This window comes from Rhinolophus sinicus, linkage group LG14 (assembly GCF_036562045.2).
Source record: "Rhinolophus sinicus isolate RSC01 linkage group LG14, ASM3656204v1, whole genome shotgun sequence".
In the NCBI taxonomy this organism is placed as follows: Eukaryota; Metazoa; Chordata; class Mammalia; order Chiroptera; family Rhinolophidae; genus Rhinolophus; species Rhinolophus sinicus.
This window is the reverse complement of record NC_133763.1, coordinates 45,012,401-45,028,718: the sequence shown is the minus strand read 5'-3', so window position 1 is coordinate 45,028,718 and position 16,318 is coordinate 45,012,401. Positions and strand designations below refer to the sequence as shown.

Here is a 16,318-nt window from a genome sequence, read left to right as displayed (position 1 = left end):
AGAGACCAGACCCCCATCCACTCTTTCCATCACACCACACATCTTTCAAGCCTCTACCAGTAAAGGCTGCCATCTCTGACCAATCCCTAAATCACCTACTGCTCTGCACAAACTGAGCCTTCCTTGTCCCCACATTTTGGGAGCCTTTCCACACCTTCTACCTCAGCCGAACCCCCTTCACTTGACTCCCAAGACACACCTTCCCAAGAAGCCTGCTCCTCCCTACTAGTCTGGTATCTCACCCATCCTGTCTCCTCAGATCACATTTGGAAGTTTTGTTCTATGTGGAATGTCAGAATAAAAAGGGGCATTAATGACGGAGTTTACGGCCCTATCTCCCTACCTCCCGCTCACCCCCCCACACACACACCTTAATGGCAGAGGAACCTAAAGCTCTGGAGTCTGAAATGACCCACCCAAGCTCACACTGCTGGTTGCGGCAGCATGAAGAAGGCGGGTACTGCATACATACCCCTTCAGACATTGGCCTTACCTCTTGCGCGATGCAGCAATGAGTCCTTTGTGGGCTAAGCCCATCTTTATGCTCTTGAACCTGAGCGCCATCACTACAGCACTGTTTGCTGCCCAGCCAGGATTTCTCCGCCAGGTAGAGGGGAACCTAGGAGTGCTGAGGAGTTCACCTTTGGCCAGTTGGTAGAGGGACAAACCTGACGAGAGAGGGATGGGAACTGATGGATAAGTGCTTTCTTCCCCAGAGACAGTTCTGAGATATCTGTCAAATGGCTTCTCAGACAGTCCCACACGTCAGACCACCAGGAAGTAGCCCAAGTGGTAACGAAATGCATCCTTGACTCAGCTCTCTCCATCGCTGCTTCACTTCCTGTCTCACTCGTGCTCTCTGGTTCCCCGTCTCCAATAAGATCTCACAGGTAAGCCTTTGTCTCAGGCTCTTCTTTTAGGATAACCGAGACTCGGGTAGAGACAGAAAGAGTGACCCCTAGGAATGCCTGGCTGCCCAGGTGGGTCCGTGAGAGGGCACAGGTGTTGGTTAATTCATCATTCGCCATGTCTGGTCTTCAGTCTTGTTGGTTCAGAGATTTGATTTTTTTCCAGAACCCAGTACGGGATCTCTCCCAGGGGTGGTTTATGCTCCCCAAGCTCCCTAGGATAGGATATCCATCTATTGAGTGACCATCCGAAATGTAATCATCAAGCAGGCCAGAGTCTTGGCGTGTCTAACCAGCACATCTTCTCCCTGCAGGTGAGAATGTGAGAGGCCACGTGGCCAGAAGTCCCTCAGTGAGCAATGAAGCCCCTAACACTTCTAGGAGCTCTCGTTATCTTGGGCCATGTCGCTCAGCTAAGGAGCTTGAGGACCTCTCTACTTAGATAAGTAGCCTTGTCAAGAAGGTCTCAGCGGTAACTTGACTTGACCAAAAACTCCTTTCCCAAAACAGTGCTTAGATAGTCACCATCCATAAATGTCTCTGTTACATTCCTATTTTTATGCTTCTAGATCATTATTATTGCTATTATTATTACAAAGAAGGTAATATTTTGAAAAATTATTAATGTGCTATTCTCTTTCGCTTTTCAGTGGATATGACCTTCCCTTTGGTTAGCCTTAGGCCTGGGGAGAGATTAAATTGTTACAGAAGAATGCAAAAAGAAATAAAGAATTAGTATTCTGATATTGCCATTTAAAATGAGGTTTCTCAGGAAGACACTAATCTTCTGATCCAGGCTATTGTCTTGAGAGGGAGAATTGCCAGTTGGCTAAAATGACAGACTCGGGGACACAATAGCTGGACTCATATCCAGGTTCTATAAGTTACCAGTTGTGTGACTTTGAGAAAGCTCCTGAATTTCTCTATGACTTAGTGTCTTTATCTGTAAAATGGGCATAATACTAGTACCTAACTCAGAGGATGGTTATGTGAATTCAACAAGCTAGTACCCATAGAGCATACATTCAACAAATTGGACTCTTTCTAGACACCAAGTACTGTAATACTTAGAAGTTGTTAGAAAGTATCTGGAACATAATAAGTATTCAATAAGCATAAGTTATTATGTTCAAAATTCCTTTATTTTCCTCTTTAATGTATCAAGAACCAGCTCTCAGAGTGCCAGGGAAGCCACGAAGCTCTCTCTGTGGTGCACTGGAGACATGACATAGAGAAAGTGATGAAAGCCTTTCCTTTCAGCCCTGAGGGATTGTGGGGAGAGCAGGTGAGAGAGAGAGAGAGAGAATGGAGAAAACTTCCCCCTCCCATCATACATCCCACACACATACACACGCACCATACACACATCACACACATGCCACACACCATATACCACACACACAACACATACACCATACACCACACATGCACACATCACACACACCCGCACACACCGTATACCACACATACACACACACGCACATATTGTTGGGACTGACCTTCTGAAACACCCAGAAAGTGAAAAGCACAAGGGACACACAGACCTCACGTGGCAAAGCTCAGACAATGAGGACCGAGTAGCTCAGTCAGGCAGAATGAGGGTCTAGAGAAAACTGAGCAGACACCAGGGTGTGGCGCCAGGTGGGGACAAGACAGAAACTCAGAGATCTCCACCCAGCCAGGAACTCTGAAGGGAGGCTGCGTTAGTTATCTAGGGCGTAACGTGGGGCCCTGACCAGCCAGAGAGAGCAAACCACAAGTCCCTCAGTACCAGTAGCGAGCTGGACTAGGGGCAAGCACACACTGCCCTGCAGGAGGCGTGGGGAGGGGACAAAAGACTCCCAAAGTGGGCAGACCCAGCATTTTTACACACAGAGATTGAGTAGCTCCTAGAGGTATTATTTACATTGTGGCCTTGGCTTGACCTGAATCTAGATTTTTCTTCCTGTTCCTCAGAGGCTGGAAACAAAATAAAGATTCCACTTATTTCTAGATGTTCAAGATATGGTCGAAGTCTAATGACGCTGCCTCAGTATTTCTTGTTGTTGCTATTTTAGTGAATGCTATTCTTTGTGGAGTCCCTCTTCTTCAGGAATTGCCCTCCGCACCCAAAAGGCAGTCCCAACACACAAAACATCTTCCCACAAGGAGGTCTGCCCCGACTCCAATGCCAGGGATGAGCAGACACCTGGCTCAAGCTGGGCCAATCAGAATCTGCCTTGAGATTTGGAGATTTTGGTCTGAGGAAGATGAGCTGTTAGTTGCTGGAAATCCTGGCAGATTTCCAGAGCAGTGACTCCAAGTACTGCGTGAGCTTCCTGGAGAGTCTCAAACTGACCCAAAACGTGAAGTCCATGCTCCTATTTTTACGTGCAAATGACTTTTTTCTATGCAATGCCATCAATTTTTATACATGATGAAGGACAAGTTTCTAATAATCTACTGAATGGGTTATGAAGGGTTACTAAAATTTAGGATTCCCAAACTGAAGTGATACTTATCAGAGTGTTCTAAGCAGACCAGTTCCATGTCTCACTCAGGTAGCTATCTGTGGGTCCAGGTGGCAATGATGTGATGTGACCCTTTCACAGCATGGGCACACAGATAGCTGGAATTCCTGCAGTTTGGGGTAGTGACACTTTATTGTCAGGGCTTCCTCAGAGTTGTTTTGAATTAACTGTGGGTTTTGATACATAGCTTAATTACATTGATCATTAATTATAAATTACATCCATTGTAAGTTTGGCTTTTTGATGATTTAGCTTTATAATCATGAGGTTAGTTTATTGTGATCACTGTGTGATCTTTTAGACCTATCCCTTTTCAATAATTAGACTTTAAAACTATGCATTATAATTCATATAGCATCACCATGCCCCTATATGCATGCATTCCCCCCCTTGTAATTTTATTAGTACAGTGATAATTCATGGGATACTGACTTTCATCCTGTGGAAATGGGGAATAATGGAAAGCTTTCAACGTTCTTTATTCTTACTCTTTCAGGCACTTCATTAGTTAACCCCTTTTTTGATTCCAGGAATACATACCGTTAGTTCTCATTTTGGCTTAAACTAGCTTGAGTTGGTTTTGGTTACATGTATCAAAAGGACCTTAACTGTTAAAGTTATTATATTTTAAGTAGGGACCAAAATGTGAATCATTCTCCCTCCCTCTGCAATCTAAGGAAAAATCCCCCTTCCTTCCTTCCTTCCTTCCTTCCTTCCTTCCTTCCTTCCTTCCTTCCTTTCCTCTCTCCCTCCCTCCCTCCTTCCTTTCTTTCTTTTTGTTTTTTGATTAGGGTGTGGGTAAATGTAGAAGGTAAAAGCTAATCAGGCATGGCACCAGGAAAAAAAAAGAGAGAGGTTCAGAAGGCAAGAGGAAGTGGGTGAAATAGAAAGGAGTGAAGGAGTCAGATGGGTTGAAAGATTCTGGAAGGAAAGTGAGGAGAGCCTTTTGAAGAACAACTGCCAGAATGAGAGGGAAGAAATATGGGTTATGAGGATTTTTTTGACGTTGTATTGTGTGCAGAGACTACCCCAAAGTGGCCAGTGGTATTCAGGTTTGAATCTGACAAATTCTCTTCAACGTACAAAGATGTTTCTTAAAATGGGTGCAATGATTAGAACCTAATCACTAGATGACCACTTACTAAATTACACTCACATTTTAGTCCTACTGCCCTGAGATTCTTCCCATAACACCTTGAGTGGTTTTGGGTGTTCCCAAATTCTTCAGTCGCACGTTATAGACAATCTCTTAGTTTATTTCCACCGACCTACAATCACATCCACTGAAAGTCGTTTTTACTAGTTTATCTGTGAGGCAACCTTAATTCCAAGTTCTTAGAGGGTTATTCATTGCTGCTAAGCTGACGTTAAACCCTTTTTTCTGACATTTAGACCTGACTGCTTAGCCCCTGAGCCCAATTCAGCCTCATGTTTACTCCACTACCCACGTGGCCTCCCTTCGTTTCTGCTGATCACCTGAGTGTCTATTCTATCTGTCCAGTCCAACAAACAGCACTGGGAGGCCAAGACTTCAGCTATACAGTTGTTCTTGTGACGGTGGCAAATCAAAATCAACTGAAGGGCTTTCAAAAAGCCTGGATTCCTAGGTCCCACCTCAAACCTGCCAAATATGAATTTCCCCGGGAGAGGCTCAGTCATTTTTGGGAAAAAACAAATCTCGCGGATACTGACATAGGTCCTCTTTCCTGATTTGAAAACACTGGCGTGTGGTGTATTCTTTAAGGACATCTCAGGAGCTTGTGCTGTCATGTCTTACCGATAAGCCCTGGAGTGGTAAGCACATTAAAGTGTCAGCTAAATTCATTCTTCTTTGTTTGGCTAAAACAGCCTGTTGGTTAATAAACACTCCTTTGACTTAGGAAATATTTGTTTACTATATTATCCAGAGAAGTAGAGGCCCTTGTGAAAGTGGAATTTGTGCAGAATTACAATCAACAAATATTTATAAAGGCATCATGTGGGATATAAAAGAGACAAAAATCAAGTGTTCTTTGCTGCAGACAGCAGAATCCATGCTAATTACTTTAAACAGAAAAAGAAGTTGTTAAAGAGTATTAGTAACTCCAAGGATCTCTGGAAAAGCCAGAGAGTGGGCTCAGAGGCGACACCAATAGGGACAATGTCCCAAACACCCCGCGGACCAGCCACTCGGCAGCTCTCACTGATGATGCAAGAAACTCCACCATCACCATTTGTGAAAAGCTGAAACCTCATCAATAAGAAAAAAAGAGGTAGCTGCTGCTTTCTCCTGACATTCACTTCTGAACTAAAGCCTCATACGGGTTCAACTGGTCGGCAGATTCACACGTCTGTACCTGAGCTGCAAGGGAGTCTCAAAGAGGGAGTTTGAAATTGAGAGGCAGGACTCAATTTCCCAAAGATTGAAAAGTTGTCCAAAAGCTGATAGGGCCTTCTTTTTCCTCTTTCCTTCTTTCTTCTTCTCTTCTTCCCTTCCCTTCCTGAACAATTCAGTCCAAAAGCCATCAGATGGGCCAAACAAATTTGATGTAGGCACTGAGGTGTCGTACAGTGGGGTGTCAGAGACCGACTAAAGAAAGGGTGTCTACACCGGGGAGGAGGCGGGTGTCCCGTGCAGAGCATCAGAGCCTGAATGGGTGGGGAGAGCGTCAGGAAGGAAGAGTGGTAGCACAGAATAACGGAGCCTGAGCAGGGTAAGGAAGGAGGTGCCCATGCAGGAGTGAGTGTCAGAGCCCGAGGGTGGGGATGGCAAGCACACGGGGTACCGCCCATCTCAGGGTGTCCAAACCTGAGCAGGAACAGGGGCAAGTGCACAAAAATGTGACCTGAGGCAGGTGTCAGAGCCTCAGAGGAGTGAGAAGGATATTCACATGCCAGTATGAGTACCAGAGCTTGAGAGGAAAGAGGAGAGTTTCGGTAAAGGGGGGTGGGGGGCTAATGGGCCGTTCTGGAACCCAGGCAGGCTAAAGAGGGAGGGCATCCACATGGGGACAGTTCCAAGGGCGCAGAACTGGGGTTCAGATCCCAAAAGAGGTAAGGCAGGGATCCTTACTGGTGAGGGGGCAAGAAGAAAGACTGGTTATGTGTAGGGAAATTGATCAAACAAGTAAATTAACGTTAAGCGCGATGGAGCTAAGTTTCTCACTATTTGAGATGGAGTTACAAATAAGGAAAGGGAAAAAACTAGAAGGAACCCTGTAGTTTGGCACTTGAAATGGAGGTGTTGGTGTGAATCGATGGTTTTCAATATAAATAGATAGAAAAATATATGCGTGTGTAAGAGTGTGTACATGCACACACGTGTTGTGAGCATTCTCTGGCTCTGTCCCCGAGAGAACAGCAGCGCCTCCACCTGGCGAGCGCATGCAGCGCTGCACCCAGGGCGTGGCTTCTAAATACCAAGTAAAAGGAACTAGGGTTTCTTAGAGAAATGGCTAACTCCGTGACGTCCTAGTCTGCCTGGGCTGCCACAACAACATGCCACAGACCGGGTGACTTGCACAACAGAAATGTGTTTCCTCACAGTTCTGGAGGTTGGGAGGTCCAAGATCAAGGTGCGGGCCAATTTAGTTCGCACTGAGGTCTCTCTTCTTAGCCTGCAGAGAGCCGCCTTCTCATTGGTCTTCACATGGCAGAGAGATGAAGTAAGCTCTCTGGGGTCTGTTCTTATCAGGACACTGATCCTGTCAGATCAAGAACCCACTTTTATGACCTCACGTAGCCTTAACTACGTCCTCATAGGCCTTCTCTCCAAATACAGTCACATCGGGGGTTAGTGCTTCAACACATGAATTTCATAGGGACAGAATTCAATCCACAGCAGATAACGAGCAGGAAAACGACAAGGTGAGCCTGAAACATCTTGTTTTGCCAGAAAAGTGAGGACGTGCTCAAAGAATAATGGAGACGTGTCAAAAAAGACACAAGACTGAAGGAGATCTCAATGACCAAATCTGGAAAAAAACAAGCATGAAAAGAAAGGATAGTAACATATTATAACCCTTGGAATAAATAGAAAACGAGTCACTACTGATATAAACAAACAAAAGGATGAAAAGTTTGATAAGGAAGAGGATAGTTACATAGTCTCTAAGTACCTCCTCACAAAGTACATATTAATTACAAAAGGAAAAAAGAGTACGTTTATAGTGGAGAGGGCTGGTAGACATCACTAATTAAGTGATCCAAGTTAATATCATCAGGAGTGGAACAAATAGAAATCATGGGCCACCTGGTAAGATGCAATGAGAAGAGCATAGCATCACGCCTGTGGTATTTTAACCTAAAAATAATGATGAAGAAATAGCAGACAAACCCAAGTCAAAGAACATGCTACAAAATAACCGGCCCATAATCTTGCAATGTGTCGAGATCATGAAAATCAAGGAAAGGCTGAGGAAACGCTTCCAGATTAAGAGAGACTAAAGAGACATGACAAATAATGCAACGTGTGATTCTAAATTGAATCCTTTTGCTCTAATGAACACTGTCAGAACAATCAGCGAAACTTGAATCAGGTCGGAAAAGTAAATGGTAGCAATGTCTGTGCCTGAGTTTCTCTATTGTGCTCATTATGTTGTGGTTATGTGGGAGAATATTCCTTTTTTTGTAGAAAATACACAATAAAATATTTGAGGTTGATGGGGCACCATGACTTACTGTAATGATTCAGAAAAAAAAATTGTTCTTTGAACTTTCCTGTGTGAGATTGTTTCAAAATAAAAAAAGAAACTTCAAAAAAGGAATCAGGAAACTATAACACGATAAATGTGTGCTCCACCCTCTATGGCATCACTTTTCTCTCAGATTCAGTGAACAACCTTACTTCCTCCTGAACAAAGAAGGTAGAAGCCATCAGGAATGACTTCCTCCACCCCTGCACAACACCCATGCACCTTACCTTCCTTCTTTTCCATCTTTGCTGACTTCCCTCTGGGTCAGTAAAAGTGACATCCCTCCGCCTGGCATGGCCAGCCCTGCCTCTTCCACCAGAGATCCCACTTCTACCTCCTCTTCCTCATTCTCCTCTAGAATGTTGCTCCATCAGTCAGTCCTTCTCAATCCTTTACCTTCAGCCTTCAGCCTTGGTTCTTTCCCTTCAACAACAAGCGCTACTCACATATCTTCTGCAGTTAAAGTATTTTTTCAAAGCCCTCTCCCGCTTTCTCCCCAGTTAACCACTTCAGACCTTTATCACTTTCCTCAAGTTTGGTGCTTTACCAGGGATTCTTAATTTTAGGCAACAGAACCCACTTTAGTAGTTAATTAGAAAAAAAAGATCAGGTATTATTAGGTAACTCACAGTATCTCTGGGAGTACCAGAGGGTCACAGTCAAAGGTGTGTCACGAGTGCACTGTTCTCTTCCTATCCGTCTTTCACTTCGCAACCAAACTTTTTGCAAAGTCAGTCCACACTTGCTGCCTCCGCAGCCTTTCTTCCCCTTTAATCTCTGCCCCCACATTCAGCTGAAACTGTCCTGGCAAAGTCGCTTACAACCTCCTAGCTGCTAAGGACATGGGCTCTTCCTTTTTTATCCTCCCCTGACGCCCCCCTTAACCCCCAGAAATTTCTACAGTATCTGAGACAGTTGCTCTTGTCCCCCTTCCTGACACTTTCTCCTCACTTGACTTTCCTAATCCCCCACCCCCGGTTCCCCTCACTGGCTGGCCCTCATTTATTCTCCACAGTTTCTTACTCACCCAGCTCATAAATGCTACTGCTTCTCAGACTCAGAGACTCTGTCACTTTTTGTTCCTGTCAGTCTGTATTTCTTCTTAGGTGTATAGCCACCTCCCCGGCTTCAACTCCTACCCACACACTGTTTGCCTCTCAGATTGTCCTGAGTTTCTGACCCATACACGGTATCCACTTGCCACCTCACATTTCCACCAAGATGGTCCCCAAACAGGTTGACATCGGTGAATACTCTTGGTTACAAGTGAAAGAAAATCAAAATGTTTTAAATGACAGGAAATGAATTGGAGCAGCCATGGGTAGTTTTGGGATCACGCATAACTTGATCCATAAACTCAAATGATGTCCCCAGGCCTCAGTGCTCTCTCTCCCTCTCCTCTTGTGTTAGATGCATTCTCACACCGACGTCCCATTCCTCATCACAAGGGGTGTCAGCCAGGTTACCATCAAATACAGCAGAAAAAGGAAAGGGTCTCTGTCCGGGTTCCCTTCGGAAATCATGAAATTCATTCTGTTTTGACAAACTAAGATCACATACCCAACCTTCCCGGTGGCCAGCGATGTTATGGTGAATGGTACTGCTTTTGAAAATTTCATTTTCCATTGTTCATTGCTAATATATATATAACTGTTGATTTTTGTATATTTACTGCCTCCAGCTTTGCTAAACTCACTAGTTCTAGTAGCTCTTTTGTAATTCCATCAGATGTTCTCCGTAGGCAACCATGTCACCTGAGAATACAGACATCTGCATTTCCTTTCCAATCGTTACACCTTTCATGTCTTTTCTTGCCTTACTATACTGGCCAAAACTTCTAGTTCAATATTGAACAGAAGTGGTGAGAGAGGATGGGGGGTAATATTCCATAAAGGTCATTAGATCAAGTCAGTTAGTAGCGTTGTCTCATCTACTGTATGGTGATCTTAGTGGGAAAGCATTTGGTTCATCTTCATTAGGCATGATGTTCGCTCTGGGTTTTTCAGATGCCAATTATTAAGTTGAGAAAGTTTTATTCTATTCCTGGTTTTTGAGAGGTTTCCTGCATCTATTGAGAGGATCCGATGGTTTTTCTTTTGAGTTTCATAGAGTGAACTGTATTGACTTTTTGTGAATGTAAACCAACCCTGCATTCCTGGGATAAAACACATTTGGTCATGATTTACTATTATTTTTATATATTGTGGGATTTGGTTCAGCACAATTTTAAGAATGTTTGCATATGTGTTCACGAGGAATATTGGTCTGTAGTTTTCTTTTCTTAGGATGTCTTTGTCTGGTTTGGGTACCAGGGAAATATTGGCCTCAAAGAATGAATTGGTAAGTATTCTCTCTTCTTCAATTTTATGGAAGAATTTGTATAGAATTGGGATTATTTCTTTCTTAAATGTTTGGTGTAATTCACCAGTGAAAATATTCAAGGCTGGAGGTCTTTGTAAAAAGCTTTTTTCACTATAAATTCAATTTATTTAATAGACACAAGCTATCTATTTCTTCTTAAAAGAGTTTTAATATTTTGTGTCTTCCAAGGAATTTTTCCATTTCCTCTAAGTTGTTGAATTTATTGACATAAAGTTGTTCATAATATTCCCTTGTTATCCTCCTAATATTATTGATTTGGGTTTTTAAGAGATCCCACTATCTACTCTGTGGATAACAGAATGGTAGGGGATTCAGTGTTTGAAAGGGTAGAAACATACATGGATTGATTCTCCAACTGGGTTCTGAATTATGTGCGAGGTTCTGGAGTTCTCCTTACAGTAGGAAACCAAAATTGCATCTGTATTACTGATTAAAGCTGGATTGGAGAATGTGACTGAGATGTGGCAGCAATGAGCTTTCTAATATTTTATCCCAGAATTATAGAGAGTTTCGAACCCCTTACCCCTCACAAACAGGCAGTTCTATACGACAGCAGGTCCCCTTTCCTATAAACCCCTGGATGGAGAAGCAGAGCACAGCACCTGCCTCTGTAGCAGTCAAACCCTAAGGTGACCCCCAGTGCTTTCCTTCCCCTGAAATGCAGGTAGAACTTGAGTCTTGCTTCTAACCTATGGAATATGGCAAAGGTGATGGGATGTCACTCGTACAGGTAGGTAGGTTATATTACCTGGCAAAGGTGATAGCATGTCATCCTATGGTTACATCACCTTCCACAGACTGTATCCTAGCAGGCTGGATTCAGACATTGTCCTGGGTGGCTTGATGAAGTAAGCAGCCATGCAAGGAGCTGCAGGCACCCTCTAGGAGCTGAGGGTGGCCTCCAGCTCATCGCCAGCAAAAAGCCAGGCTCTCACTCATACAACTTCAAGTAAATGAATTCTGCTAACCACCCAATGAACTTGTCAGCAAATTCTGCCCTAGGTAAGACTCCACATGAAATGCCCTGGGTGACACCTTGATTGCAGCTTTGTGAGAACCTACACAGAGCACCCAGCCACACCATGCCCAGAAGCCTGGCCCACAGAAACTCTGAGACCATACACGTGTGTTGGTTTAGCTGCTAAGTTTGTGTTAACGTGTTACACAGCATTAGAAAACTAATACAGCCTCCTGAGGCAGGCAGGTCATCCCGAAAGAAAGCTAAGCCGTTCATGTCATTCCATTTCCTAAAGTCGCCACACAGACCATTGTCAGAGGCCAGGACTGTTCATGTAACACAGTTGCCTCCACATGAAAACATGAAGCCCATGAGCCCCACCCCCGTCTCAGCAGGAAGAAAAGTGGAAGGAGAGTGAACCATAGGAGACTACAAACATAGTCCAGGCATGAGATGATGGGGGCCAGGGTGGGGAGAAGTAAAGAGATCTGAGACATATTTGGAAAGTACATAATATGCCAGAGTTTCTAACTGACTGGATGCAGAAGGTGAGAGAGAAGGAATCTGGAATGACTTCCAGGTCTCTGGGGTGAACCTCAGGGACTATGGTGATGGCACTAACCAAGATGGCAAGCTCTGGGAGAGGGACGGTTTGGGGGAAGAGTGGAAATCCAGAGTTTATTCTGGACATGTAAAGTTTGAGCTCCTGTCAGACATCCCCATAGAGTGTCAGGTAGGGGACTTGGATATGCCAATCTGGAGCTCAGAAGAAATCTTGGGGCTGGAGACATAAATGTGTGACTCATCCGCATAAAGATGTTATTTAAAACCATGGATGGGCTAGAAGCACACAGGGAGGGAATGTAGACTCACCCTTCCAGTCTCTCCTCCATGCTGCCCTTGGACTTGGACTCATTGGAAAATGCAAATTCAGTCTTGTCCGTCTGCTTGAAATTATGCAATGGCAATCCAAGGGTTTTTTTTCCTTCTTGTTTTAAGTTTCAATTTTACTAGAATGTTGTCTAAACTGTAAAAGGAAAATTATGTTAACACGTTGTACAATGACCTAGTTTCGCAGAAGAAATTATATAGCACTGATTAAAAGCCAGTACAATATTTGGAAAGTTGAGAAGTAGAGCACGCAAAGAAAATTTAACAAAGGCAAGTGAATAATTAAATCACAGCGAATGTGTTGCTTTTAATATTATTTTCTCAGAGAAACTACGATAATGTATATACCCAGCCAAAGATGTTAATTGCTTAAAAGGCCACTCAGTAGGTGTGTGCCCTTGTAAACTGCTTTACCCTTTCTATGTCTCCTTCTGCTTTTTTTGTAAGGTGGGAATAGTGATATTTGTACTACTTTCATGGAAAGGTTGCTGAGAAGGCCAAATGAGATTATGGAAATAAAAACTGAAAAGTTTACAGGAGGAGGAGGAGGTTATAACCTCCTTAAGTTCAAGGACTGTGACATATTCTACGTGTATCCTCTCTGCCCAGGAATGTCTAGAGTTCATTATAAGATTGTTATCAGGAAGGAAAAAAATGCTTCAAGGGTTCCCTATTGCCTTCAGCATAAATCTCAGTTGTGTTCCCCGAGAGCAGAGTCTATCTAAGATTAAGACTTGGGGGCAGACAGATTAGGAAATTGTCCAGAAAGCAAGACCGAGGGCACAGAAAGAGAGAGAGACAAAGAGACAAGCCAATGTGTGGTTACAAGGGGGGCCCCACTGCTGAGGGGCTCAGTTCTGCAAAGACCCCTGAGACGTATACTGAGTCCTTCAGAATTGTCCACCTAAAAAAAAAAAAGAGGCTAGAACATGTGCCCACCAGCAGCAGCCCCTCCACTCCAGTCCTGGAGTGTATTCACCCCCCCATCCCGCCCCCATGGAGCAGTTCTGTGGCCTCAGAGATACTCAGAGGCAGAAAGTGGAGTGCTTGAGGTGGACGCTCCCATTGAGTGGTGAGCCTGAGCTTACACAGAACCATCTTCCACGGCGGCAACTCATATCAGAGGTAGGCCAAGGTGATGTGAGGCACCAAAAACCATCTGCTGACGTCTGTCTCCCTGACGTCTGTCCTCCCATAGCCCATAGCCCCTGAAGGGAATTTTCCCTGCTATGGGACTCTGCTGCAGATGCTCCTTTTGTCTTTCATATCTCTGCTGCATCTTTGTGCCACAGCTGATTGGATCAAGGACAACACCCATCCTGTCTTAGCAACTCAAGCTGCTATAACAAAATACCATAGACTGGGCGGCTTAAACAACAATTTGTTTCTCACAGTTCTAGAGGCTGGCAAGTCCAAGATCAAGATGCCAGCCAATTTGGTTCCCAGTGAGCGCTCTCTTCCTGGCTTGTGGATGGCCGCCTTTTCACTGTATCCTCCCACGGTAGAGAGAGAAAGCTCTGCTCTTGTCTTGTAAGGACACATTAGATTATGTTACAGGACTCTGGGAAAGGAAGGCCTGTCTCCAAACCCCATCTACAGATTTCTCCCCCTGGTTTTGGGGAGTCCTACACAGACCTGAGGGTCACAGGACCACCATCTCTTGCTTGGAAGACTTCAATAGTCCCCTAACTGGTCTCTCTTCAAGCTGCCTGCCACATCTTAGCCAGAGGACCTCTGACCTCACGGCTTCAGTTCTTGAGGCTTTCAATGGCTCCCATTGCCCCAGGATAAAGTGCACACCCCCCGACAATGTCTTCATGATATTGCTTTTGCTCACCTCCCCTGACGTCAGCTTTCAACCAGAAAGAACTAGGTCATCCAAGTTCTGTCTTGCCTGCGGATCTTTACACATGCTATTTGCTCTACCTGGAAAGTTCACCTCCCCTGCCACCTCCCCACACCCCAAGTCTGCTTCACTCCTATTCATTTTCAGGTGTCAGCTGCACTGCCACCTTGTCCTTATGCCTGACCCCTCGCACCCCTGGCTAGCACAGTGACCTGGCTCCCACTTTCCACACTCAGGTGAATTTTGCTTGTCTGTCTATCTGTATTGTTAAAGCTTTAAAGGCATAAATCAGGTCCTGTATCTTTACCACCTCACACAATGCCTGGCCCATCGTACTTGCTCCAATGAACGTTTGCTGATCGAATGAACAAATGAACAGAGGTCCCTCACCGCTCTGCTGTAGCCCTGACCTGTTTCTGTCACACGCAGCTGCCTGAAGAGCGATGACTTAGTAGACAGAGGGGCACTAAGGTGGGCCCAGCTCCTCTGTGACCTTTGCAGTCCTGGGTCACTATTGGAGCTCAGCCTCATCAGCTCCCATGTGATAGGTGGCCTGGCACCGCCATCGCTAGCTAGGTTGAGCCCTGTAACCCCTGCGACAGACAGCTCCCTCCAAGTCTCAAAGTGGCAGGGAAATTACCTGCCATCTGGTCGTCCTCGCTGCCTGGGTGACCAAAGCTGTCGACCAGGGTGTCAGATGACCACGGAGTATGGCCTCTCCCTGTCCTAGTGCAGCCTGGATGCTCTTTGCCAGACTGCACAGCACATCTGTGATGGCAGCTGAAGCAATTCTCTACCAAATGCATCCAAAGCGGGAAAGGCCCTGAGCACTGGAGTTGCGACCATGTGGCTTCCATCTCTTTGAACCCGGACAGTGAGGGGTTTGAGAGATGAGTTCTTGCCTCACACTGCCCGAGATGGATCCTGGTTCCACTGCCAGCTAGTGGGACAAGTCACGTGAGCTTCTCTTAGGGTTGTTGTGAGGGTTAAGGGAGACCATGGAGGTAAACGAGCTTAGAGCAGACTAGGCCTTCAAATAAGTGCTAGCAGCTACTGTTTGCACAGTAAGAGCCACAAGGCCCAGGTGGAATGGCCCTCATTCTCCAACTCTCTGCCTTGTCCCACTTCCTCCTCCCCTCCGTCTCCCCTTTAAGCCTTTCCTCTGTGGGGATAGTCTTCCCCTCCCCTAGAATGTTGACAGATTCAGACCCTTCTCTTCTTGCCACGCCATTCCCTCAGGCAAACGTCAGCAAGGCGTTCCCCCACGGGAACTAGGTGTGCACGTGTGTATGTGTGGGAAAGGGGCGATGAGCAGACAATGGGATGAGCAGAAATGGAGCTTCAGCTCCATTTCAGTTTCTCTCCAGAAGCCAATGCTGCAGCCTGCTTTGCCCTGAATGACCTAACAGCAAACATCCCTTGCAACAGCAACAATTAATTTTCTTCCAAAGACCACAGCCCAGGATATGTAAGAAGAACATAGTCTTCCCATTAACACAGCTCTGACCCTACTCTTTGGGAAGTAATTATCCTGGCCTTATTATGCTCAAAGGCCATTCGCCCATTTCCTGGCCTGGTTTTTATTACAAAGCTCCTTCCGTTAACTGAAAACGCTCAGCCTGAATCAGAAGACTTAATGGCACCATCTCCTCAGTATAATTTCTCCAATCCCCACATTTCTCTTTTAATAATAGTTGTTTTTCTTTCTGCTTACCCCACCGTCCACTTCCATCTTCGGACCTCGAGGCTGCAGCCCCCCGTGGGAACTCCCACTCAGCCATAGTTTCCAGCCAAAAGGGCACTTCTTGATCCAAGCTCATTGCAGAGATGACTAACACATCCTAAATCCGAAGATGAATCACTCAGGTTACTGGCTCCAACCAATATTTTCACGGACACTGTGACCTCGTCGCCCAACCCATCTCAGCCCTGTCCTCCTTGATCTGTGGTTCTCAGCTTCCTCTCTGTCTACCCACCCCATCTGCACTTGTGCCCACTCTCCTAGCACCCGGGCATTGGTTCCATTTATGCTCTGTGCCATTAACAAGACTGTCGTGAGGTAAAGCTCAGTCCCCAGTTCTGACTCCAAATCTTCCTACAGCTGAGCAACTCTCCCCCACATCCCAGCACCTCTTCTCTGCTGTACTCTG

General features: G+C 45.3%; 1 long non-coding RNA gene across 1 annotated transcript; it reads right to left on the bottom strand.

Annotated features, from left to right (window-relative positions):
* Positions 1-499: 499 nt before the first annotated feature.
* Positions 500-15,998, bottom strand: LOC141568691 (uncharacterized). The gene is made up of 3 exons (XR_012491916.1): positions 15,883-15,998; positions 12,305-12,458; positions 500-668 (listed from the first exon to the last, which is right to left on the bottom strand). It is a non-coding gene; the product is annotated as an uncharacterized LOC141568691 (long non-coding RNA).
* Between the last annotated feature and the right edge of the window lie 320 nt (positions 15,999-16,318).